At 46.2% G+C, this 26,024-nt stretch overlaps 1 protein-coding gene across 2 annotated transcripts in view; it reads left to right on the top strand.

The window, feature by feature from the left end:
• SLC25A22 (solute carrier family 25 member 22) overlaps positions 1–26,024 on the top strand; it is a 219,944-nt gene that overhangs the window by 42,794 nt on the left and 151,126 nt on the right. Inside the window, exon 1 of one of the 2 annotated variants that reach the window (XM_068260276.1) lies at positions 22,028–22,080. The exons of the other annotated variant lie outside the window; for it this stretch is intronic. The gene's annotated coding sequence lies outside the window, so the exon portion shown is untranslated. Of the gene's footprint in view, positions 1–22,027; positions 22,081–26,024 lie in introns of those variants that run through there. 2 annotated transcript variants of the gene reach the window in all.

The following is a 26,024-nucleotide window of genomic DNA, read 5'->3' as shown; positions in this document are numbered from 1 at the left end:
TAGCCCCGCCCCCCGATGACGTCACGCTGCCACCACCGCTCTGCTGCTGCCACCACGGCTGCGCTGCTCCAACTGGCTGCCGGGTCCCCGGAAGAATAGCGGGGACATGGGGGATCCCGGCGGCCAGGGAAAGACCCCACACTGCCGGGGAGAGAGGCTGGAGTCCCGCTGCGCAGCGAGATCGCACGCGGGACTCCAAAACTACAGGTAAAGCTCTGCAATGCCTACCCCGACCTGAGCTCGGGATCACCGCTAACAGCTTCTTTTTTCTACCCCGAGCTCAGGTCGGGAAAACCGGCAAGGAGGTTAAGGACCGGCCACTTTTTTTCCATTCAGACCACTGCAGCTTTCACGGTTTATTGCTCGCTCATACAACCTACCACCTAAATGAATTTTGGCTCCTTTTCTTGTCACTAATAAAGCTTTCTTTTGGTGCTATTTGATTGCTCCTGCGATTTTTACTTTTTATTATATTCAGCAAAAAAGACATGAATTTTGGCATAAAAATGATTTTTTTTAACTTTCTGTGCTGACAGTTTTCAAATAAAGTAAAATTTCTGTATACATGCAGCGCGAAAAATGTGGACAAACATGTTTTTGATAAAAAAAACCCCATTCAGCGTATATTTATTGGTTTGGGTAAAAGTTATGGCGTTTACAAACTATGGTGCAAAAAGTGAATTTTCCCATTTTCAAGCATCTATGACTTTTCTGACCCCCTGTCATGTTTCATGAGGGGCTAGAATTCCAGGATAGTATAAATACCCCCCAAATGACCCCATTTTGGAAAGAAGACATCCCAAAGTATTCACTTAGAGGCATAGTGAGTTCATAGAAGATATTATTTTTTGTCACAAGTAAGCGGAAAATGACACTTTGTGAGAAAAAAAAAAAAAAAAAAAAGTTTCCATTTCTTCTAACTTGCACCAAAAAAAAAAAATGAAATCTGCCACATACTCACCATACCCCTCTCTGAATACCTTGAAGGGTCTACTTTCCAAAATGGGGTCATTTGTGGGGTGTGTTTACTGTCCTGACATTTTGGGGGGTGCTAAATTGTAAGCACCCCTGTAAAGCCTAAAGGTGCTCATTGGACTTTGGACCCCTTAGCGCAGTTAGGCTGCAAAAAAGTGCCACACATGTGGTATTGCCGTACTCAAGAGAAGTAGTATAATGTGTTTTGGGGTGTATTTTTACACATACCCATGCTGGGTGGGAGAAATATCTCTGTAAATGACAATTTGTTAATTTTTTTTACACACAATTGTCCATTTACAGAGATCTTTCTCCCACTCAGCATGGGTATGTGTAAAAATACACCCCAAAACACATTATACTACTTCTCCTGAGTACGGCGATACCACATGTGTGGCACTTTTTTGCACCCTAACTGCGCTAAAGGGCCCAAAGTCCAATGAGTACCTTTAGGATTTCACAGGTCATTTTGAGAAATTTCGTTTCAAGACTACTCCTCACGGTTTAGGGCCCCTAAAATGCCAGGGCAGTATAGGAACCCCACAAATGACCCCATTTTAGAAAGAAGACACCCCAAGGTATTCCGTTAGGAGTATGGTGAGTTCATAGAAGATTTTTTTTTTGTCAAAAGTTAGCGGAAAATTGATTTTTATTGTTTTTTTCACAAAGTGTCATTTTCCACTAACTTGTGACAAAAAATAAAATCTTCTATGAACTCACCATACTCCTAACGGAATACCTTGGGGTGTCTTCTTTCTAAAATGGGGTCATTTGTGGGGTTCCTATACTGTCCTGGCATTTTAGGGGCCCTAAACCGTGAGGAGTAGTCTGGAAACGAAATTCCGCAAAATGACCTGTGAAATCCTAAAGGTACTCATTGGACTTTGGGCCCTTTAGCGCAGTTAGGGTGCAAAAAAGTGCCACACATGTGGTATCGCCGTACTCGGGAGAAGTAGTACAATGTGTTTTGGGGTGTATTTTTACACATACCCATGCTGGGTGGGAGAAATTACTCTGTAAATGGACAATTGTGTGTAAAAAAATCAAAAGATTGTCATTTACAGAGGTATTTCTCCCACCCAGCATGGGTATGTGTAAAAATACACCCCAAAACACATTGTACTACTTCTCCCGAGTACGGCAATACCACATGTGTGGCACTTTTTTGCACCCTAACTGCGCTAAAGGGCCCAAAGTCCAATGAGTACCTTTAGGATTTCACAGGTCATTTTGCGGAATTTGATTTCCAGACTACTCCTCACGGTTTAGGGCCCCTAAAATGCCAGGGCAGTATAGGAACCCCACAAATGACCCCATTTTAGAAAGAAGACACCCCAAGGTATTCTGTTAGGAGTATGGTGAGTTCATAGAAGATTTTTTTTTTTTTGTCAAAAGTTAGCGGAAAATTGATTTTTATTGTTTTTTTCACAAAGTGTCATTTTCCACTAACTTGTGACAAAAAATAAAATCTTCTATGAACTCACCATACTCCTAACGGAATACCTTGGGGTGTCTTCTTTCTAAAATGGGGTCACTTGTGGGGTTCCTATACTGCCCTGGCACTTTAGGGGCCCTAAACCGTGAGGAGTAGTCTGGAAATCAAATTCCGCAAAATGACCTGTGAAAACCTAAAGGTACTTATTGGACTTTGGGCCCTTTAGCGCAGTTAGGGTGCACAAAAGTGCCACACATGTGGTATCGCCGTACTCGGGAGAAGTAGTACAATGTGTTTTGGGGTGTATTTTTACACAAACCAATGCTGGGTGGGAGAAATAACTCTGTAAATGGACAATTGTGTGTAAAAAAATCAAAAGATTGTCATTTACAGAGGTATTTCTCCCACCCAGCATGGGTATGTGTAAAAATACACCCCGAAACACATTATACTACTCCTCCCGAGTACGGCGGTACCACATGTGTGGCACTTTTTTGCACCCTAACTGCGCTAAGGGGCCCAGAGTCCAATGAGTACCTTTAGGCTTTACAGGGGTGCTCACAATTTAGCACCCTGCCCACTTGCCAGGACAGTTAACAAACCCCACAAATGACCCCATTTTGGAAAGAATACACAGCAAGGTATTCCATGAGGGTAATGGTAAGGTCATTGAAAATTTTATTTTTTGTCACAAGTAAACGGAAAATGACACTTTGTTAAAAAAAAAAATAAAAAAAAAATTCTGCTAACTTGTGACAAAAACTAAAATCTTTTATGAACTCACCGTGCACCTCACATAATACTTTAGGGTGTCCTCTTTCTAAAATGGGGTCATTTGTGGAGTCTGTCCTGGCATTTTAGGGTCTCTGCAATCATTACATGTATGGCCAGTATTAGGAGTTTCTGCTATACTCCTTATATTGGGTATACAAGTAATGCACTCTGGGCTGAAAGGAAAAATGAACGGCAAACATACCTTGCTCCACATCAATGGCAGATCTTCCTCCACATCAATGGCAGTGATAACCTCAGGAGAGAGACACCCCATGCCACCCTGCACTCAGGGTGAGCCACCAACTTATGTGACTGGGCCTCAGAACTTTAGTATACAGCATTATGCCTGTAGGATACAGCAATATGCCTGCCAATAGAGATGACTCTGTGTGGCATTAAAGGATACCACAGCCCAAAGGCTGTGGTAAAATCAAAGTTGCAATGTGGAGGGAAAGAAAGATACATACTTACCGCTTCCCTCGTTCCCTGCCGATGGGTCCCGCTCATCTGTTACAGCTCCCGGTACCGACCCGACTCTCCTGACCCTTCACCCGGACATACTGTGATGCGCATGCGCAGTATGTCACTATACTCTTCGCTTCTGCCGTCGCATCGTGACGGCAGAAGTACGGACACTCCCCCGCCTCCTCCTCTCCCAGCGTGTGCGCTCCAATCTAAAGCTAGCGTGACATGCTAGCTGGAGTTCGCACTGGGACAATCGATGTGGAGAGAGCGGAGGGGGAATAAGTTAAAAAAAAAAACACACTGCCGGCTGGAGGAAGGGAGCGAGTGAGGGAGGGAGCGAGTGAGTGGGCGGGCGAGTGGGCGGACAGGCAGCGAGTGGGCGGCGAGCAGGCAGCGGCAGTACAGCCCAAGCATTCTGTACATAGATGCAATGACATCTATGGTACAGCAAGAAAATTATCCCCACATTTATCTCTGCATATGTGCATGTATATACATGTGTGTATATACATGCACATATGCAGAGATAAATGTGGGGATAATTTTCTTGCTGTACCATAGATGTCATTGCATCTATGTACAGAATGCTTGGGCTGTACTGCCGCTGCCTGCTCGCCGCCCACTCGCTGCCTGCCCGCCCACTCGCCCGCCCACTCACTCGCTCCCTCCAGCCGGCAGTGTGTTTTTTTTTAACTTCTTCTCCCCTCCGCTCTCTCCACATCGATTGTCCCAGTGCGTACTCCAGCTAGCATGTCACGCTAGCTTTAGATTGGAGCGCACACGCTGGGAGAGGAGGAGGCGGGGGAGTGTCCGTACTTCTGCCGTCACGATGCGACGGCAGAAGCGAAGAGTATAGTGACATACTGCGCATGCGCAGCACAGTATGTCCGGGTGAAGGGTCAGGAGAGTCGGGTCGGTACCGGGAGCTGTAACAGATGAGCGGGACCCATCGGCAGGGAACGAGGGAAGCGGTAAGTATGTATCTTTCTTTCCCTCCACATTGCAACTTTGATTTTACCACAGCCTTTGGGCTGTGGTATCCTTTAAAGCATCATCATAGGCCCAAATCACATATAAACCGGGGGTGTCCACACTCAAGGGAAATTCAAACATGCCGTCTTATATCGCCAACCCAGGACAGATCAGCAATATCAAGCATGGAAACCGATCCTTCTTGCCACTTTTATGCTTACCCGTTTGGTTTTCAAGCTTACCTCTCCTCTCCCTGCGACAATGTGCGAAAGACCACTGAGTGTGTGCCTACTCCTGTGTCTGGAGTTCCCTAGGTTCTAATAGTGTACCTGCTCGTGGTACCTCTCAAAACACGGCCCTACGCATAGGCCAGGCTGGTCAGGACAGCGGGGACAATAAAAATTGGTGTCATTCCTTCTTCCAGTCCTGCTGCAGACACGACAACGTTTTCTTCGGATGCGTTGACCTGGGGCACACGGAATCTGATAGGCGTAATGCCTACCATGCAGTCGGCTAGTTGCATCTTGGGGGGGGGGGGCCTGGCACCTCCTGGATACAGGATGTCCAGAATGATCTGTTCCTGAAATTGGAGGAAAGATCCAGTTCTCCCAGCCTTACTGTAGAGAACAAAGCTGTTGTAAACTGCCAATTGAATCAGATAAAAAGACACTTTCTTATACCAGCGTCTTGTTTTCCGGGTAATTAAATAGGGCGCTAACCTCTGGTCATTGAAGTCCACCCCTCCCATGTTGACATTATATTCGTGGACGACAAGGGGCTTTACAATGACCTTAGTTGCCCGTTGAATTTGGACTGTCGTGTCTGTGTGAATGGTGGACAGAAAGTAAACGTCCCTCTTGTCCCTCCATTTCACCGCGAGCAGGTCTTCAGTACGCAAGGCGGCCCTCTGCCCCCGTTCAAGTCTGGTGGTAACGAGCCGTTGGGGGAAGCCCTGGCGACTAGGCCGCGCAGTGCCACAGCATCGGATTCCTTCTAACTTTAAGTGCTGAAAGAGGGCCACACTTGTGTAATAATTGTCCACAAAAAGATGGTACCCCTTCCGGAACAAGGGTGACACCAAGTCCCACACAACCTTTCCACTGCTCCCCAGGTAGTCAGGGCATCCGACCGGCTCCAATTTTGAGTCTTTTCCCTCATAGACCCTAAAACGACATGTATAGCCTGTGGCCCTTTCACAGAGCTTATACAGTTTCAAGCCATACCGGGCGCGCTTGCTTGGGATGTACTGTTTGATGCCAAGGCGCCCGGTAAAGCGTAAGAGGGACTCGTCTACGCAGATGTTCTGTTCAGGGATATAAGCATCTGCAAATGTTGAGGACAGGTGGTCTATGAGGGGCCGAATTTTGTGGAGCCGGTCATAAGCAGGGTCTCCCCTTTCATGACAGGTTTCGTCGTCGTTGAAGTGCAGGAAGCGCAGGATGGACTCAAATCGTGTCCTGGACATGGCAGCAGGGTACAAGGGAACATGATGTACTGGGTTCGTAGACCAATACGCCCGCAATACATTCTGTTTCATTAGTCCCAAGTGAAGGATAAGGGCCAAAAAGATTTTAATGTCGGAAACTTGGACTGGTTTCCACCCGAAAGGCTGGGCATACATGCTCTCCGGGTGCTCGGTGATGAATTGTGTGGCTTTACGGTTGGTCTCAACCACAATTAAGTCCAAGAGAACCTGGGTGATGAACAGCTGCAAAAAGTCTAGGGCCGTTCCTAGATGAGCTGTCGCCACCTGGACTCCAGACTGGGCAGTGAAAGGGGGCACTACGGGTGCGGCGGAATCAGGGGATTGCCAATCTGGTTGTGCCAGCACCTCTGGGAGTCTATGGGTACTACGGGCCCGTCTTCTTCTTGGTGGCTGCGACGGGGGTACTACTGCACTTGCCACCGTACCAGTTTCGACTTCCATGCTGACGCTCACCACTTCGCCAGGGTCTACAGAAGTACTGGTACCAAGTCCAGGAGATGCTGCGCTGCTGGTGCCTGCCTCACCAAGAAAACTATCAACAGCGCTAGCACCACCCTGCTGCCCTTGAGGCGGATCCTGCGCCACCTGCGGTCTAACGACTTGGGGTCTGGTACGCCTGGCTCTAGCCGGGACCATAGCCTCGTCATCACTATCGGTCAGGGAACCACTGCTTTCTACAGGTTGAAATTCGGACCCGGAAGATTCGACGGATGATTCTTCCCAAAAGAACTCATCCGACTGGTCCATGTACCTGTATACCTCGTCATCGGAAAGCCCCCTTCTTGCCATTGTGGATTGCTAAATTTATGGGGTTTTCCTCCGAGACTACCCAGAAAAAAAGAGCACCTACCTAGCAAAAAGGGAGTATTTGAGAGGTATTGGGGTTGGTGGGAAGTGGGGTCTCAGAGGCAATCAAACAATCACGGGACAATCAAATACAATTACAGCACAATCGACTCCAATCACAGCACAAGCAAATCTGATGCACTCGGAAGGTGGTGGTTGGGTGTGGTGGGGGGGGGGGGGGAGGGTAGGGTTGGTGTGGTGGGGGGGGGGGGGGGGGGTTGGGTGTGGGGGGGGGAGGGTTGGGTGTGGTGGGGGGGAGGGTGGGTTTGGGTGTGGTGGGGGGGGGGAGGGGGGGTTGGGTGTGGCGGGAAGTGGGGTCTCAGAGGCAATCAAACAATCACGGGACAATCGAAGCCAATCACGGGACAATCAAATACAATCGCAGCACAATCGAATACAAGCGCAGCACAATCAAATCTGATGCACTCGGAAGGTGATGGGGGGTGGTGGTGGTGGTGGGGTGGGGGTTGGTGGGAAGTGGGGTCTCAGAGGCAATCAAACAATCACGGGACAATCGAAGCCGATCACGGGACAATCAAATACAATCGCAGCACAATCGAATACAAGCGCAGCACAATCAAATCTGATGCACTCGGAAGGTGATGGGGGGTGGGGGGTGGTGGTGGGGTGGGGGTTGGTGGGAAGTGGGGTCTCAGAGGCAATCAAACAATCACGGGACAATCGAAGCAGATCACGGGACAATCAAATACAATCGCAGCACAATTGAATACAAGCGCAGCACAATCGAATACAAGCGCAGCACAGTCAAATACAATGCACTTGGACGGTGATTAGGGGGGGGTCTGAGGGCGATTTGAGGGGGTGGGGGGTTGATCAGGAGCCCGCACGGGGCAGACTGAGTCCTGATCTGATGAGAGGCAGACACAGGGGGTTACTGATCGCAGATCAGTTAGTGATCGCTGGGGAGGACAGATGTAAACAAAGAGCAGGGGATGTAATCAGGAGGGGGGTATGAGGGCAATCGAGGGCCTGGGCAGGTGATCGGTTACCCCCGCGGGGCAGTTAGGGTCTGCTCTGATGGGTGGGGGTGCTGAGGGGTGATGGACAGGTGATAGACAGGTGATCAGAGGGGGATCAGGGGGTAAGGTAGCTGTATACAGATGTATACAGTATACAGGGGGGTAGTCTGGGATGGGGTCTGGGGGTGATCTAAAGGTAGGGGGGGGATCAGGGGTGACTAGGAGGCAGTTAGGGACCTAAACTAAGGGGCAGCGTCGCTAGTTAGTGGCAGGTGGGGGGTGGGGGTTTTGCAGGGGTGCAAGGGTGCTAGGCAGGGGTTTGTTGGGGTGATCAGGGGGGGTATGAGGCCTGGGGTGGGTGATCAGGTAGGCTGAGGGCAAAAACAACAGTGTGCTGAGTTACTTACGAAGTGCTTCCTCCTCGCTAGTGGTCTCTGCAACAATGAGACCACGAGGCGAGGAGGAAGCACGTATAAGGCACTTTGTTTACCTAACAAAGTGCCTTATACATCCTGATTGGTTGCTTTTACGGATTCCTCCGCTCGCCGGCTCTGCTAAGTGGCCGGCGAGCAGAGGCAAAATGCCGGGCTTCCGACTCCCGGCGGAGGATCACGTCACTGATGACGCGATCGCTCCGCCCATGCCCCTACAAGGACCGCCGCCAATTGTCAATACGGCGGTCCTTGCGGGGTCCACTTCCCGGCCGCCAATTGTATATACGGCGGTCGGGAAGTGGTTAAGCAAGCTCATTTTTCTCTTGGATATATCATAATGGTACATGCTAGGCTGGCTTCAGCATGCAGTGTTGGTGGTGGTATAGTGGTGAAGAGAGCTACCTACCACGCACTCAGACCTGTGTTCAATTCCCAGCCAAGGTATGTCAGCTGGCTTTTGAAATACTACAATTCCGTGGAAGACCAGACCCTCCGGGAGGAGGGAGGAAGGGAGGAAGAAAAGGACTAAGGGAACAGTTAATAGGGTCTATGGGCTACCAAATAGGATAAATAAGGTTGCTTTTGCGATTATTTTAATTTTTCCCGCGGAATCAGGAATTCCGCTGAATTTCGTAAAAGTCCGGCGGAAGCTTCATAGCAACAGAATTTAACGCTGACGAAATCCACGAATTCCGGCGGAATGGAATTTGCTCTTTACGATCATCCCTACCACATATGCTATTGCTCCGTTGTTATTGCCTGATGAAGTGGGATCAAACCTGCGAAACGCGTTGCATTGTCCCCCGGAGCATGTAAATAAACTTGTTGTAGTTGACAAACACATTGGCAATTTTTGTGTCTGCTTGGAGGAGGTAAGTCCACCACTGCCTCCTCATGTTTTAAACTTTTTAGATACTTTTATCATTTTGGCGCCTCTGTATCCATACTACGTTATATCAAGTCCACCCCTGGTGGACGGGTGTTACCCCCTTTTTTCCTCATCTACGGAGACACACGGGGCACAACTGTCGCCACAAACACGTGGCACGCGCATGTCTGGGCGACAGTTGCCCCGTGTGTATGAGGCGCGCCCCACGCCGGAGACAGCAGTTGCCGTGCAATTGAAAAGTTAAATCGCCGGCAACTTCCGTCTCCGCAACTGTCGCTAGTCCGCCACGCGTACTGCGAGTGTATGTGAAGACTAGCGACAGCTACCCACAGCCAGAAGGGAGCTTCCGGTGGGGGGACGAAACCTTCGGCGACAGCTTCCGCCCTATCTCTGTCCCTCTGTGCAACTTGTGTACAGCTGTCGCACAGAGGGACCTGGCGACGAACTGTCAATGTTTTTTTTTTTCTTTTGGTCTCTTGTCTGCTCGCAACTGCAGACATTTGTGCCTTTATGTGTATGAGGCTTTAATCCTGAGTGGGGTCAGGTCTAATCTCCCCACCTGCCTATACATTGGTTGCCTTTGAGGTAACGCTGTTTTGTTAGTATAGCTTAGTACTCTATCATACTTACCGGTACTTTCAACTACCAGTACATACTGCACTATATTTGGCTCTTGGTGTCCTTACTCTGTGTTTTGTTATGAATGTGGCTGCATCGGGCAAACCGCCATGCTGCTTGCGTGCGCAGTATGTAAATGAGTCGGCTGTTTAGACGAGTGGACGTAAAGGTCGTGTGATTTCGTCAGGTCCTCCAGTTGGTGGTGTGCTTGTTGAAAATGCGTACGTGCCCTTAATGTGAACAGAGGGGAGAGCGTCACAGTGACCACAGAGTGGAAGTGAAGTCATTAATCACTTCCTGTATTTGAAGTGTGCCACATGGTTACTGTGCACTGCTCTCCTCTCTTCGGGTCACCACTGATCTGTAGGTCTGTGAGTGTTGGGGATGGGGAGGCAGCTTGAAGCTACATAACCCCACTGAAGTCATCGCCCTATCCTAGGGGAGGGGGGCTAACACCTCAGGCTACCTATACTGGAGGTTGCTATCTATAATCAGGGTGACCTTGGCTACCTACCAACTGAAGAGCTACTTATTTTAAAAGGGGACACCTTTGGCTACGTATATTCACAGGATAATGGGCCTCTGCCTAGAAGGGCACAAATATTCTGCTGCTTGGGGCCACAAAAACCTTAGCAACACCCTTACCTGCAGTTATGATGCCCCACCCCCCAATTATGGTGCTCTTCCTGTGTCTCTCATAGTAATTCCTTCATTATAGTGTAACATCTTAGTACTGCCTTTAATAGAATGTCTCCATTTGTGCTTCCCATCTTATAGCACCTCCCAGTAATGCTTTCCTCATTCTAGGTCCGCCTTTTTAAGCTCCTTCTTAGTTATAGTAGAACAGTAGTGAGCAATGTTGCTATTTTTGCAGATGATACAAAATTGTGCAGAATCATCAACTCTCAGGAAGATAGTGTCATATTGCAACAGGATCTGGATAGGATGGCTATATGAGCACATACATGGCAGATGAAATTCAATGTTGACAAATGTAAAGTCATGCATTTTGGTCGTACCAATGGTCTAGCACCATACAAAATAAATGGGATACAGTTGGGAACATCAAACTTGGAGAAGGACTTAGGAGTACAATGCCAAGCCGCTGCAGCTAAAGCTAACAAAATTTTGGGATGCATTAAAAGGGAAATAAAAACTCAAGATGCTAGCATAATATTGCCCCTGTTTAACTCTCTAGTAAGGCCACATCTGGAATATGGAATTCAGTTCTGGGCACCACATTACAAAAAAGATATTGCAGTTTTAGAGCAGGTGCAGAGACGGGCTACAAAATTGATACGTGGGATGGAAGGTCTCGCTTACCAAGAAAGGTTAGATAAACTGGGTTTATTTAGTCTAGAGAAAAGACGCCTTAGAGGAGATCTAATTAACATGTATAAATACATCAGAGGGCAATATAATAGCTTGGCGGATGAGCTTTTTGTCCCTGGGCCTTCTCAAAGGACTAGAGGACATGATCTGCGCATGGAGGAAAAACGTTTTAGCCATTTATTTAGGAAAGGGTTCTTTACAGTAAGAGTGATTAAGATGTGGAATGCATTGCCACAGGAAGTCGTTATGGCAAACTCTATACCTGCATTTAAAGGGGGCTTAGATGCTTTCCTTGCGTTGAAAGACATCCATGGCTACAATTACTAGGTTATGCCTAATGATGTTGATCCAGGGATTTTATCTGATTGCCATCTGGAGTCAGGAAGGAATTTTTCCCTTTTGGGGCTAATTGGACCATGCCTTGTGGGGGTTTTTTCGCCTTCCTCTGGATCAACAGGGATGTGTGAGGGAGCAGGCTGGAGTTGTACTTTGTACTGGTTGAACTTGATGGACGTATGTCTTTTTTCAACCAAAATAACTATGTAACTATGTAACTATAGTACACATTTTGTTAGTGCCTCCTCTAGCAATAGTGCCTGTTATACTCCCTGTTATTGCTACCTTCAAATTCATGTCCTTAATTAGTATCTTTTCCATTGTTATGCTCATAATTAAAGCACAGTTATAGGACTCCTAGTTATGAAATCTACGCGATTATAATACCACCTTTTACAATTCTCATCATTATAGTTCCCCCAAATGCTCCTTGCATTATAGTGCATCCATCATTACAGTGCCTCCTTTTAGTGCCCTTGTCATCATTATACCCTCATAGTGCTACTACAGTCTACCCCACCCGTTAGTGCTTCTTTTATTATAATGCTGCACTGCCTTCCTCAGTACAGAGTTGAACATGCAGAGGAGTACACTATTCAATCCCTGTCCGTGCTCCAGAATCTGCCATGCTTCTGATCACAGTTCCTTAGCAGCTGGTTCTGGTGCCGTCAGCCAGTGGGACTCATAAAATGATGCGTGCGGCTGCAAAATGAAAGTACTTTGGTCTGGAGAATGGACAGGTGAATGTAACCTTCCAGTGCACTCCTGGAGGTAGTGGGGAACCCCTGGTATCTTGCTTCAGTGCAATAGGACACCACAGCACCCAGTTTGCCTAACACAAATGGAAGCAATTGCGATTTGTCATCAATTGCTATTGTGATTATGCGTTTATCTTTAAACATTGAAGTGCAATCACACTTAAAGTGAACCAGAGACGAAGCGCCCTCTTGTATTTTACCATATATATCAGTGGCAACATTAGAGAAAGCACCTACCCTGCTCTGTGTTTCATTATTCACTGTCCAGCTTGCTTCTTATGTGTCCTGATAAAATCCCTAACTGAGCATTCAGTCTGGCTTTGCTATAATGACTCAGCTATAATGATTCCTGAGCAGAGCCAGAATGGGACAGGCTTGGGCTTGAAAAGACATCAGAGGAGACAGACTCAGCTATTATGATTCCCGAGCAAAGCCAGACTGAATGCTCAGTCGGGGATTTTATCAGGGCTGATAAGAAGCAAGCTGAATGAAACAGAGAGCAGGGGGCAGGGTAGGTGTTGTTTCTTATGTTCCCACTGATATATATGGTAAAATACATGAGGGTGCTTTGTCTCTGGTTCACTTTAAAGGGAAGGTCCAAGCAAAATAAAAAAAATGAGTTTCACTTACCTGGGGCTTCTACCAGCCCCATGCAGCCATCCTGTGCCCTCGTAGTCACTCACTACTGCTCCAGTCCCCCGGTGGCAGCTTGCCGACCTCGGAGGTCGGCGGAACGCATTGCGTACATTTTTACGCATTCCCGCTAGTGCAGGAACATTAACACATACATTTTTAAGCATTACTGGTTCAATGCGTAAAAATGTACGCATAAAACCAGTAACGCGTAAAAATGTATGTGTTAATGTTCCTGCACTAGCAGGAATGCGTAAAAATGTATGCAATGCATCCCGCCGACCTCCGAGGTCGGCAAGCTGCCAGCGGGGGACTGGAGCAGCAGTGAGTGACTACGAGGGCACAGGATGGCTGCATGGGGCTGGTAGAAGCCCCAGGTAAGTGAAACTCATTTTTTTATTTTGCTTGGACATTCCCTTTAAAGGCTATCCGAGGTGAAAATAAACTCATGAGATAAACAATAGTATCTATCCACCTTCTCCTAAAAATGACTTTTTTTTTTAGACAGCCCACGTTTTTTTTTTATCATTAAAGTATGCACAGCTAAAATCTATGATTACAGCCATACGTATCCGTGAGGGTTATGCCATAGTCTGATCCAGTCCTGACCCGGACAGAAACTGTTACTTGCATACCTGATTTTTTACTTTTTCAGGTATAGAAAGAAAAAAAAGGAACACAGCCTAGTTATTTGTGTGCTTGGCACTGTATATACACATGTTTATATCACCGTGTCACATGTCACCTCAGTTGTCCTTTAAAATCGCTCTAAAAAGCGATTGTGCTTCACAAAAAAACAAATCACAAAAATCGAAAATACTTTCTGCGATTCCTATTTTAAAGTACCAACCCTTGCAATTTAAATATCGCTAGCATTTTGTATCTTGAATTGAATCACGCTCAGTGTAAAAGAGCCCGCACTGCTGATATTTTTTTCTTCAGATGACTGCAGCAACATTGCAGCACCTTAGAGCAACGTATTCATCTAAAGGATCATTTAGAATTTAAATGTTACACATTTTTTCTTCTGCGAGAACTGCTTAGCGAGAATCTTGTCACATTGTTATATATTGGCATCTGAGGAGGTCCTGTGTGATACAGTTCTGACACTGAAAGCTTGGATGTCACAGACCCCCCCCCCCCCCCCCCCCCCCTTCCTATCCATGAGGGTGTATGTCAGGCTTCATCCTGGATCAGATTGTCCAATCACAGAGCAGATTACCTCCACACAGACTTCTTACTTATGGGATGAGTATTTATATCCTCCCTGGGGGATGGACGTGTCACAGAGATGCATTTCCACAGAATAAGTGATGATTTTCTAGCCTGTCTTGGTGAGAATTTACACATCAGCAGCAGAATAAAGAGATATTACAGCTTAAAGGGAACTACAATACGTTGTCACCAAGCACACATTTTGCATTGTAATATTTACTGCACAATAGCTTTCATGCTGCTTACACAATATTTATATGCTTGCTATACCTTATTTCTACTGTTATATTTCACATACTGTATATATTGGTATATTTCCTTTCCACTGGCTAAGGGCTGGCTTACATAATCAAATGCAGTGAGCTTCAATGCAAGCAATGCATACAAATGTGCATGAAAGTGCATAGCAACTGACAAGGAAACTCTAGACAAACGATCGGTTCATTATGTGTTTTTATGTGCTTTCAGTGTAAATTGGCCCTAAGTGCACAGTGGTCCTATATTAAAAATAATGGGCCAGTGAGTGTGATCACCCGGTAGGGTGCGATCTCATTCCGCCGCCCACTATGCCATCACAATGTGTCAGGAGCCATGGTGTAGTGCAGATCTGCGCATATTAGGCGTCCCAATCAACTCTGTTGTGATTAATAGGGATTAATGTCGAGCTGGACCAATGAGACCAATTACGCCAGCTCCAGGGTTTCCACGGCTTGCTGCGGGATTGTGAAGAGTGTGGACAGTGACATACAGGCTTTTCAATCATGACAGGATATTAAATAAAAAACAGATTAAGATAAGCAGATGAAGAATCTGGAAAATAGATGTGGATTACTACACTGGATTTTATCATATTTTCTTAACCAGATCTGTGTTTCATGTCAGTAAAATGTTTTTTTCATGGCTTTATTTTATTTTGTTTAACCCTGTGTGTGAATAAGTCTTTATTAAGGGATTAACAGCACCCACCTTTTGGTCACCCCGCTCCAAGTTGTGTGATGCAGAGGTAAGGAACAGCCCCTTGTTCCTCAGCATTGAGACTGATGTATTTTGTGAGGGGCCGGGGTTCTGGATTCTCCATCTCCACCTTGGTTGGTATGGCTTGTGGGGAAGGCCTGCTGGCTTGCTGGCCTTTCACCCATGGCTCACATCCTGCATAGCTGGGTACAGAGTTACTACTTAAAGAGAAACTCCAACCAAGAATTTAACTTTATCCCAATCAGTAGCTGATACCCCCTTTTACATGAAAAATCTATTGCTTTTCACAAACAGACCATCAGGGGGCGCTGTATGACTGATATTGTGGTGAAACCCCTCCCACAAGAAGCTCTGGGACCGCGGTACTTTTGACAGTTTGCCACAATGTAACAAGGTTCACAGACAAGAAATAACTGTTTACAGCTGTCTCCAACAGCCAAAACAGCTAGCAGCAGCTACATAACCTGCCCACAGTAAAAATGTCACCATGTAATAAATGTCAGAATGTAAATCGGGGAGAATAAAGATTTTACAATGAGCAAACACTGACTAAATCATTTATACATAATTATTGTAAAAATGAAGCACTTTTTTATTACATTATTTTCACTGGAGTTCCTCTTTAAGCCTGGTACATACTTTCAATTATGATTGACCAATCGCTGACCAATTTTACCACCTGTCTATAGTATGAGGGTTTATCTACAAAGATTGCTCAGTATTCAACATCTGTTGACCCTGGTACTACATGGAGGTGGTAAAATTGGTCAGCAATTGGCCAGTCATAATTGAAAGTGTGTACCAGGCTGTATCTCTTCTTTTAATGGAAATAAAAATTGTCCAGATGTGTTAGAATGTTTGTTTTGAGGTTGCAGGAATGTTTCTGTGATATGCAACATGCATTTTAACTGTATCCTTGTTTATCATTGTCATCCACAGCATTAGACTGATATCCTATTGCACAACTGATAAGATATTGGCTACATAGTGGATTTTTTTTTTTTATATTTCCCTTTTGATCTCTGACAAATCAGCAGCAGCAGAGAACCATTTATTGATTACTGCCAGGGGGAACACGTATGACGCTGATTGGAAAATATGTCCGATTGCTGTAATTTCCCATGAGATCAGTGGTGCCAGCAGCTTCTGTCCCTATCCCTGGACTAACAGGCATAAACGTAGATGATAGCTGTGGTTCCTTATAGGAAGCTTGTGGCCGATTGCTGCTTATGTAACTGGGGTAGTTGGGGTGCAGCCTTGCTCCCTCCTGTCCCTTCTGTCCACACAATTGGCTGGTCATTGCACCAGTGTCAAACAGCTGCCATATGCAGTGAGGAGACCAGCCAGGTGATTGTATCTGCGACTGAATTTTAATCTGACATTGGGGACTTTATGGAGATCAGCAGATCCCTGATTAAGGTGGCAACTAATAAAACATCTACATCTATGTAATATGAGGAACTACCCAAATAACCATGCAAATATATTATTTAGCATAGTATATATCCATACCACGTGCAATATAACAGTATTCCAATATAGAACCAATTTAAAAAAATCTGACAGCCAGGTATCTATCCCTGTCAGTTTTCGTTCAGGTGGTATAGAGACATATATGCAGAGGCGCTATTCGTGACCTTGAGACTATACTGTGTACTCCTATCTGTTTAGTGCCTGAGGAAGCGGGAACATACCTGTGAAACGCGTTGCACTGTTTGTGTTTTGGAGTATATTAATAAACCTGTTGTCATAAAACTGACAGTATCTTGTCTGCTTTGGGGAGGCGAGCTCACCACCACCTCCTGAGGGATTTTAAGCCTTTTAGAACCTTTTATCCTGCTGGCACCTCTGTTCACTCTTACATTATCAATATCCACCCCTGGTGGAGGGGTTGATCCCCATTTTTCCTTATCTACAGAGAGCGACTTTTAATCCTGAGTGAGGACAGGTCTAATCTCCTCACCTGCCTATACAGTGGTTACCTAGGCGGTAACCCACGTTTGTGAGTATATACATTATATACTTTTCATTTCTCTCATCATCCTCCAGGACAGCCACCTGAGATTACCATTGAGCCCCTCCCCTGTGGAAACAATGCACATGCAATTAATTAATTACTCCTCTGGTCCACCCTCTATATAACCAGCCTCCTCCTCTACCTCCCTAGTTCTTTCATTGTTTCCACTCACCCGTGGAAAGTGCACTATTTTTTTTTTTTGTTATGTTGTAGGGGAGCGTGTGTCGCACCTATAGTTAGCAGGAGTATGTTGACCTTTACCCATGAGACTGCAGTTCAGGCTTGTGTCGGCCGAACGGGCAGGAGGTGGTGAGCGGAGCCCAGCATACACTACCTGCCGGCGTGGAGGGCTGGGAAGAAGGCCTGAAGCGTCCTTTCTTGTGGCCGCTGCCGAGTACCATCGGCGTTGTTCCGGGGAGCCGGAGAGTCACGTGACGCCCTGACGTCAGGGGGGCGGACGCGACCAGGCGCGTACGCTCCGCCCACCGAGGACGTCATGGGCTAGTAGCCAGAAGATCTTCGGAAGGCGGCAGGCGGGGCTACAAGCGGAGAGGCAGCTTCCGAGTTGCAGAGCGCACGTGGAACGCCGACACGCTGCGGGGCATGGATCAGTCAGAGGCCTCCACAGCGGACAACAGCAATGTACCAGCCGCAGAGACACACAGCCAGCCGGCACAGGTACAGCTGAAAGTGACTCTGCACCCCATAAGCGCTACACTATACATGGCTTGGGGTTGCAGAAGATACTAACAGCCTTATTTTTCTTGTCTGTTTGTTTTACAGAAGCATGTGAAAAAGACTAATAAGTGCTCAAAGTGTGGGGAGGTGATGCCACCAAGTTGCACACGCTCATCATGTGACAAGTGCAGGCATAGAGGGGACACTATCCCAGACACTAATATGATAATGATTGACTTAATGAAGTCTATGAAAAAATAACTGACTACCACCTTTGCAGCCTTCAGGGCAGCTTTTCCCACTCAGCCTCCAGTACAGGGACAGGCCCAGCCCACACCCCCGACTACATCGATAACAGACAGTAGCACGCAAGCGGTGGCAGTGAACATCCAACCTCCACCGGCGGAACAGCCGCAAGGTTCAGGGCTCAGACAGGATCTGACCCAACCCAGGCGTATATTACCAGCTGTGCCAGTAGAACCTGACTCTCCAGATGATTCATGGGAAGATATTTCAGGAGAATCTCTGGAGGAGGGGGAGGCTAGGGATTCGGACGATCCAGTGAGGGCTACAGCCAGAATGCCTAGATACCTGTTTAGTATAGAGGATACATCGGAGCTCCTGAAAGCTGTAAAAGAATCTGAGCATATTCAGGAGACCACCCCGACTACGTCAGTTCAAGACGATATATACAGGGGATTAGAAGAGACTGATAGCAGAACTTTCCCGGTACACAAATCGATTAAAGGAGTCATATCTTCTCAGTGGAAGCAGCCTGAGAAAAGGTTGTTTATCCCTAGATCATTTAAAAGGAGATTCCCCTTTAAGCAAGAGGACCAGGAGTTATGGTCAAAATGCCCAAAATTGGACGCATCATTAGCTCAATATTCCAAGTCCACAGATTTGTCATTTGAAGATTCAGGCAGCCTGAAGGATCCTATGGATCGAAAGGCGGAAATCCTCCTCAAAAGAGCATGGCAGGCAGCATCCTTCGGATTTAAGCCAGCTATTGCAGCCATATGCCTTACTCGCAACCTTGAGAAATGGATGGGTTAAAGGCGCACCTTATTGCAGGTACCCCACATGAGAAAATTTTAGACTCCCTTCCAGTCATGTCGAAGACAGTAGCTTTCCTAGCAGATGGGGCCACAGAATCATTAAGATCTGCGGCTAAGACAGCAGCCCTGATAAACTCTTCTAGGCGGGCAATATGGTTAAACACTTGGGAGGGTGATGTTTCATCCAAACACAGGTTATGTGCTATGGAATTTCAGGGGGACTTGTTATTCGGGAAGGATCTAGATGGTATTCTAGAGAGATCTTCCGATAAAGCTAAGAAATTCCCGGACAAGAGGAAAAGAGGAACAAATAGGCCCTTTCAGGGGAGACGTTATGTTCCCAGGAGAGAAGTTAGGGGTCAGGGGTCCCGGCAGCAGCAGCAGCAGGGATCCAAAAGGTGGACTTATAGTACAGGGAGAGGAAGATCTACCTTCCTGTTCAATAAAGCCCAGCCAGCCACCCCAAAATCCGACAAATGACACAGATTTACAGGTGGGGGGAAGGCTTCTTTATTTTTTTCAGGCCTGGCAGAGTATAACAGGAAACGAGTTTATTTTAGATTTAATAAGGAATGGGTACAGGATAGAATTCCGAGAGCCCCCCCAAAAAAATTTTGTGATTACGGGGACCCCCAGGGACCCAGAGAAGGCAGAAGCAATTCGCACAGTTACATCTCCAGAATGTAAGGGTTCTTCCGTATCTGGACGATTTTTTGATTTTGTCAAATACCGAACAGTCTTTAAGGGAAAACCTACACCTCTGCCTCCAGACCTTAGAGAGTCTGGGCTGGTTAGTCAGCAGAGAGAAGTCGTGTTTTAAGCCATCCCAAACAGCGCTAATCTGGGACTCAGAGCAGGAAAAGATTCTGCTGTCTCGACCGAAGGTCAGCAAGCTGATGAGAGCAGTGACCGAGTATACCTCAGCCCCGTCAGTTTCCCTACGGCAGACAATGTCCCTACTGGGCCTAATGACCTCAGTGATCCCGGCAGTGGAGTGGGCTCAGGCACACACTCGGGAATTACAGGCCTGGTTTCTTCAGGTCTGGGACAGAAGGAGGTCCTCCTTAGATCAACGAGTAAACCCACCACTGCGGGTGTTGCTCTCCCTCCAATGGTGGGTGAATGCAGACCACCTGTCCAGGGGACGTCCCTGGATGCAGAAGGCTCCAGTGAAATTATACACGGATGCCAGTGCATGGGGTTGGGGCGCCCACTGTTTGGATCAGCAGGTACAGGGTCAGTGGTCCCCTCAACTCAGCCGAAAATCATCGAACTTCAGGGAATTAATGGCGGTCAGATTGGCTCTACAGGCCCTGCTGCCGCACATAAACAACAGGGAGGTACTGTTGTTCTCCGACAATATGGTCACAGTCTCCTATATCAGGAAACAGGGGGGCACCAGGGTGCAGGCTCTCAGAGAGCTAACAATGCAGATTCTTACATGGGCAGAGGAAAATCTACAGTCACTAGCAGCAACCCATATTCTAGGCAGTCAGAACCGCTGGGCAGATGCCCTCAGCAGGTCGGTCTTAAAAGAAGCAGAATGGCAGCTGAATCAGGAGGTCTTCGAGCTCATCATAGCAGAATGGGGCAGACCAAGCATAGATCTGTTTGCCACACCCCAAAATGCAAAGACAAAGGATTTCTTTTCCCTACACCCTTCATCTTCAACAGACCGGTTAGATGCCCTGACACTGGAATGGCCGAAGGGCCTTCTATACGCTTTTCCCCCATTCAATTTAATTCCGAGGGTCCTCAGCAAGTTGAGGCAGTCCCAGGCACGAGTAATATTCATAGCACCCTGGTGGCCAAGGAGGGCCTGGTTTCCCTTTCTACAGACCTTGAAGGTACAAGGGCCCTGGCACTTAGGGGACCGAAGGGATCTACTAATACAGAATGGACAGATGCACCCAGACCCAGGATTCCTAAAACTCACAGCCTGGATCCTGAAAGGCAGACTTTAGAGGGACTAGGATTTTCAGGTAGAGTAATTAATACTCTGCTAAAGTGCAGGAAGGAGAATACTAGGAAGATTTATTCCAAAGTATGGAAGGTTTTTTGTTCATGGAAGGACAAGAATAGGATTAGTTCGAATGAAACAAGATTTATTTTAGAATTCCTACAGGATGGGGTGGACATAGGATTGGCAGTTAGCACCCTCAGAGTCCAGGTATCGGCCTTATCTGTATTTTTAGATAGACAACTATCCACTGAATTACATATAAAGAACTTCTTGAAGTCGGTGGCCAGATCACAGCCGGTCCCGGTAAAGATGGCGCCCCCATGGGACCTGGCACTGGTCCTAGATTTTCTAATGTCGGACACGTTCCAACCAGCAGAGACCGTTCCTATTAGGTTATTAACGCTAAAGGTGGCCTTCTTGGTGGCGATTACAACGGCAAGGAGAGTAGGGGACATACAGTCACTATCAATAAAGGACCCCTATATGGTGATTCACCCGGACAGAATAGTTTTCCGACCAGACCCGACATATTTGCCAAAGGTAGCCACGCAATTCCATAGACTGCAGGAGGTTGTTTTACCACCCTTTTCTACAGACCCCAAGAATGATAAGGAAAGAAAGCTAGCAAAGCTAGATGTGAGACAAGCAATTATCACATATTTGCAGAGGACACAGGATTGGAGAAGGTCCAGCCATTTATTTGTATTATTTTCTGGCACCCGAAGGGGGTTACAGGCAACTAAGGGTTCCATAGCCAGATGGATTCGGCAGCTGATACAGCTAGCGTACAACAACTCACAGACTGACACGCCTCCAGACATTAGAGCACACTCTACGTGGTCACTGGCAGCATCCTGGGCGGAGAGATCCGGGGCAACTCTGGACCAGATATGTAAAGCGGCTACATGGTCAGGACACTCTACATTCGTGAAGCACTACAGGGTGGAGTTGTTGTCCAGCCAGGATCAGGCGTTTGGTCGTAAAGTACTCCAAGTGTTTCGGCGAATCCTCCAGGACAGCTGCCTTAGTACCCAGCCCTAAGAGATTCGGTAGTATAAACTAAAGAAGGGTGAGCCTGTTACTCTTGTAATGAACTAGGGAGGTAGAGGAGGAGGCTGGTTATATAGAGGGTGGACCAGAGGAGTAATTAATTAATTGCATGTGCATTGTTTCCACAGGGGAGGGGCTCAATGGTAATCTCAGGTGGCTGTCCTGGAGGATTCGCCGAAACACTACTACCGGTAAGTAGGACGGCCTTTCCAAACCCTTGTTCTGCATACTACACTATATTGGGCTCTCAGTATTTCTTTTGTCATTCAGGTGGTATAGGTTGCTTTTGCCAGATTCCCAGACATGATGCTAGTTCTAGAGCTCTTTAGTCAACTTCACATACAATTGGCATGCTGGGCCTGGAACCAGGTTTGCTTCTAGAACTAGATGGAAGCTTCCTACCTCTGTAGAACCTTCAAACATTCAAGCTTCTTTAAATGTAGCAGCTGTAGCTTTCAGCCTTTTGCTGTTATTCTTTTTTAACACAATTTCCTGGGAAACCAAGAATGCTCCTGGGTACCAGTAGCTGAGAAATGAGTCAGTTTCCATAGCGACATCTTACACCAACACAGAGTCTAGACACTTAATGAGGGTTGGATGGAAAAGCACTGCCTGGGCTTGTATTAAACACTAGGTACTTTAGGCAGCCGTGTACTAGGTGTAAAGTGATTCTTGCTAGTCTAGCTATGTGTCAAGGAAAACTCCAGTTGCATGGGAATTAGACTATAATACGTCATAGAAATGCTGCCTAAACCATTTTGTAATGTGATGTTATAAATGAGACATTTCATCTTAGCCTGCAGCCATCCATGATTTTCTGTAACTCCTCCTAAAATTAATCTTTGCAACCTTGGTAAAAGCATTTAGTTTATTATCAGTATTTCTCAGCAGCTGCACAAGCCATTAACTGTGCTATTTAATATTCACGCAACAGTATATTTAGGCAGTAAGAGTTCCATCCCCTGGGAGGTTCTGGGCTATCACAGAAATATCTGGAAGTAGTGTTATTATAATGGTGATGATGTTATGCTAAAAGAGACACTCTCATATCTGTAGTAAAATACCTATACCTGAAGCCAGGGCTGTGGAGTTGGAATCAGAGTCAAGGAGTCTGAGCAATTTTGGGTACCTGGAGTCGGAGTCAGTGGTTTCATAAATTGAGGAGTCTGAGTTGGAGTCAGCTGATTTTTGTACCGACTCCACAGCTCTACCTGAAGCAAAATATTATTTTCTTAAAACCAACCCCTCATCTCCTTGTATATGGAACCAGATGTGACAAATACATACTCTACTCCGGTCTACTCTAGTAGCCTGAAATTTGAACATCCTTATACCAAAACCTTAGTTTCAGAATTTGCATATTATCTGTGATTCCATATTATGATGCACTTAGCAACTGCAACAAACCCTAGCTCTCATCCACCAAGACAATAAAAGTATATGTTTCTAAATTCAGCTAAAAACAGCATTATTTGTCGATACAAGTCTTCTTGGCACCTGCTCCGAGCCAAGCACTGTCTGCTTTGGGCGCTGCCATAAACCATAATGTTGTGGCTATAGCAGCGGTGGGGGTAATCTCACAGAAAACACTGCAATTTGTAGTTTACAAACTAGGTAATCAGTAGGGGAATATATATATGTTATATTCCCCTACTTTGCCACACACGGAGAGCTGTCTCTCGGCTCCCCCACCCCCAGCTCAACACCGCCAGAAACATGTGGGCAGTAGTTGTTGCATTCATATTCAGAAGCCTGCGCTGCTGCGGAGATGGGTCACTCTAATATGCAGTCCTACTCTAAATTTGATTGACCAAATACAGCACGAGATAAATAGGAATAGAGTCTTACCTGGAGGCTGCTCAATACTGAGCCCTGGTGCACAAATGGACACCAGTCATGCCAAAAATGGCTAAATCCATCCCTTACCATACCAAATTAGTTCAACAAAGTAAGTCTACTGCTCTACTGAAACCAGTTCATACCTTGTCATGGATACATTAAGAAGCTGTTCACCAATGGGCAGGACCTGTTTTCACACAGCCTTGTGCCCTGGAGGTGTGTTACAGTACAGATGTCATACTACTACTACACTCCATACTTATTATTGTTCTTATGTTATCAAATGCTGGACTGTTAACAGGTGTGGTAACAGTGACGGTGTGTTGTTTTATGTTTCCTCACAAACCACTGTACATAGGAATGGAAAATTGGAGTCTCCTTTGGCAGCATATGGCTGAAAATTACAATTTACTTAGAGTCCTTAAAGGGAACCAGAGATGAACGATTCAGACAAAATAAACATATCAGTTGATAGCTTGTAAAGAATAAATGCTCTACCTGATAATTTTGCCGGTCTGGTGTGTCTTTTTGAGTGTTTTTTATCCATTATTGCTCCAGGAAAAATCAAATATGGCCGCCGGCTCATACTCCTTCTCCTTCCGGGTTATGAGTTCTTCTGGATGTGCTGTCTAGGCTATATGAGACTATGCTGCTATCTAGGCTAAATGCAGCCTTTCATCTATGTGCTTTCATTTTGGTATGATCTGCCTGTAGGAAGTGTCTCTCATAGGAATGAAACTGCCGTTATTATCAGTATCTAGTGCACACAGAGCACACAGGGATCATATTACAGCCACAGAGCTTCTCTCTCAGGAGCAGCAGCCCCTCCCAGTCATCACAGCTCTCAGTATGCAAAGCAGGAAATCTAAGCCAGGAGAGGGGAAGGCTTGGGCTTGAAAAGACATCACAGAAGAGTGACTCAGCTATAATGATTCCAGGTCAAACCTCGACTGAATAGTCGGTGGATTCTTATCACAGTTGCTAATAGACTAATTAAGCAGATAACAATGAAACTAAAAGCAGGGTAGGTGTTTACTGTCATGTTCCCACTGATAAATGTAATAAAATACATGAGGGTGCTTCATCTCTGGTTCTCTTTAAGGCACACCTAAAGTGATATGGAGGCTTACATATTTATTTCATTTTAAGCAATGCAAAAGCATGAAGGTCAGATGTTTCTGACTGAAGTCTGACTGGATTATCCACATGCTTGTTTCAGGTGTGTGATTCAGATACTACTAATGCCAGAAAGATCAGTAGGATTGCCAGGCAACTGGTATTGTGGAAAAGGAAAAAAATAAGGCAGCCACCATATCCCTCTCGTATCACGTGTTCTTTAAGACTGCGTTGTTTAGGGTGCAAGATTCAAGCTGCTGCAGTCTTGTTTCATCTCTGGTCTCGCCTTCTTCACACTGGATGATTGGAGGAACCCAATCCAAGCTAAATGGATTATCCATGCTCTACCTACAAGGTCATGTTACAGTCCTAGTTAATTTAATGTATGATCCAGTGTGAGTATGCAGAACTGTTCTGATTTCTCAGGTCATTTGAAAAGAATAGACCGCTGATAGAAAATGACCAGTTCGTCAGGTTTTACCTTTTATTGGTGCAAGCATTACGCAGGGGGAAATACCATAAGTAGTTTTGTTCTGAGGTAGGGAAAGTGCAGCGAGATAGACAAGGCAGAACAAAGTGGCTGCAAGAAAACAAATGAGCAGGTGTGTAAAAGTCAGTGCAAGGTAGACTGATTCACAACTGGTACAAAAATGTAGCAGGTGCTACAAGGTGATCAAGGATTCTGATTGGTCGCTCTGAACAGCTGCTTAACTTCTGCAACACACCACATTTGCTCCAACCCTCCTTGCACTGGTTTCAATAAATCTGTTCTAAACTGTGATGGTGAGAAAACCACATACAGAAGTGAGAGTTGGAAACACACAACACAGTGTGCTGTTGGAATCTGATCATTTTTGCAGTATTAGTATTAATTTTTTCCAGAGCTGTGTGGCACAGTGGATAGTTACATAGTTACATAGTTATTTCGGTTGAAAAAAGACATACGTCCATCGAGTTCAACCAGTACAAGTACAACACCAGCCTGCTCCCTCACATATCCCTGTTGATCCAGAGGAAGACGAAAAAACCCTTACAAGGCATGGTCCAATTAGCCCCAAAAGGGAAAAATTCCTTCCCGACTCCAGATGGCAATCAGATAAAATCCCTGGATCAACATCATTAGGCATAACTGTGAGGATCCGCTCGGCTGCCTGCGCAGGCAGGCAGCTTTTTGACCACT

This window comes from Hyperolius riggenbachi, chromosome 11, assembly GCF_040937935.1.
Source record: "Hyperolius riggenbachi isolate aHypRig1 chromosome 11, aHypRig1.pri, whole genome shotgun sequence".
In the NCBI taxonomy this organism is placed as follows: Eukaryota; Metazoa; Chordata; class Amphibia; order Anura; family Hyperoliidae; genus Hyperolius; species Hyperolius riggenbachi.
The sequence above is the reverse complement of the archived record's forward strand: the minus strand, read 5'-3'. Positions and strand labels throughout refer to the sequence as shown.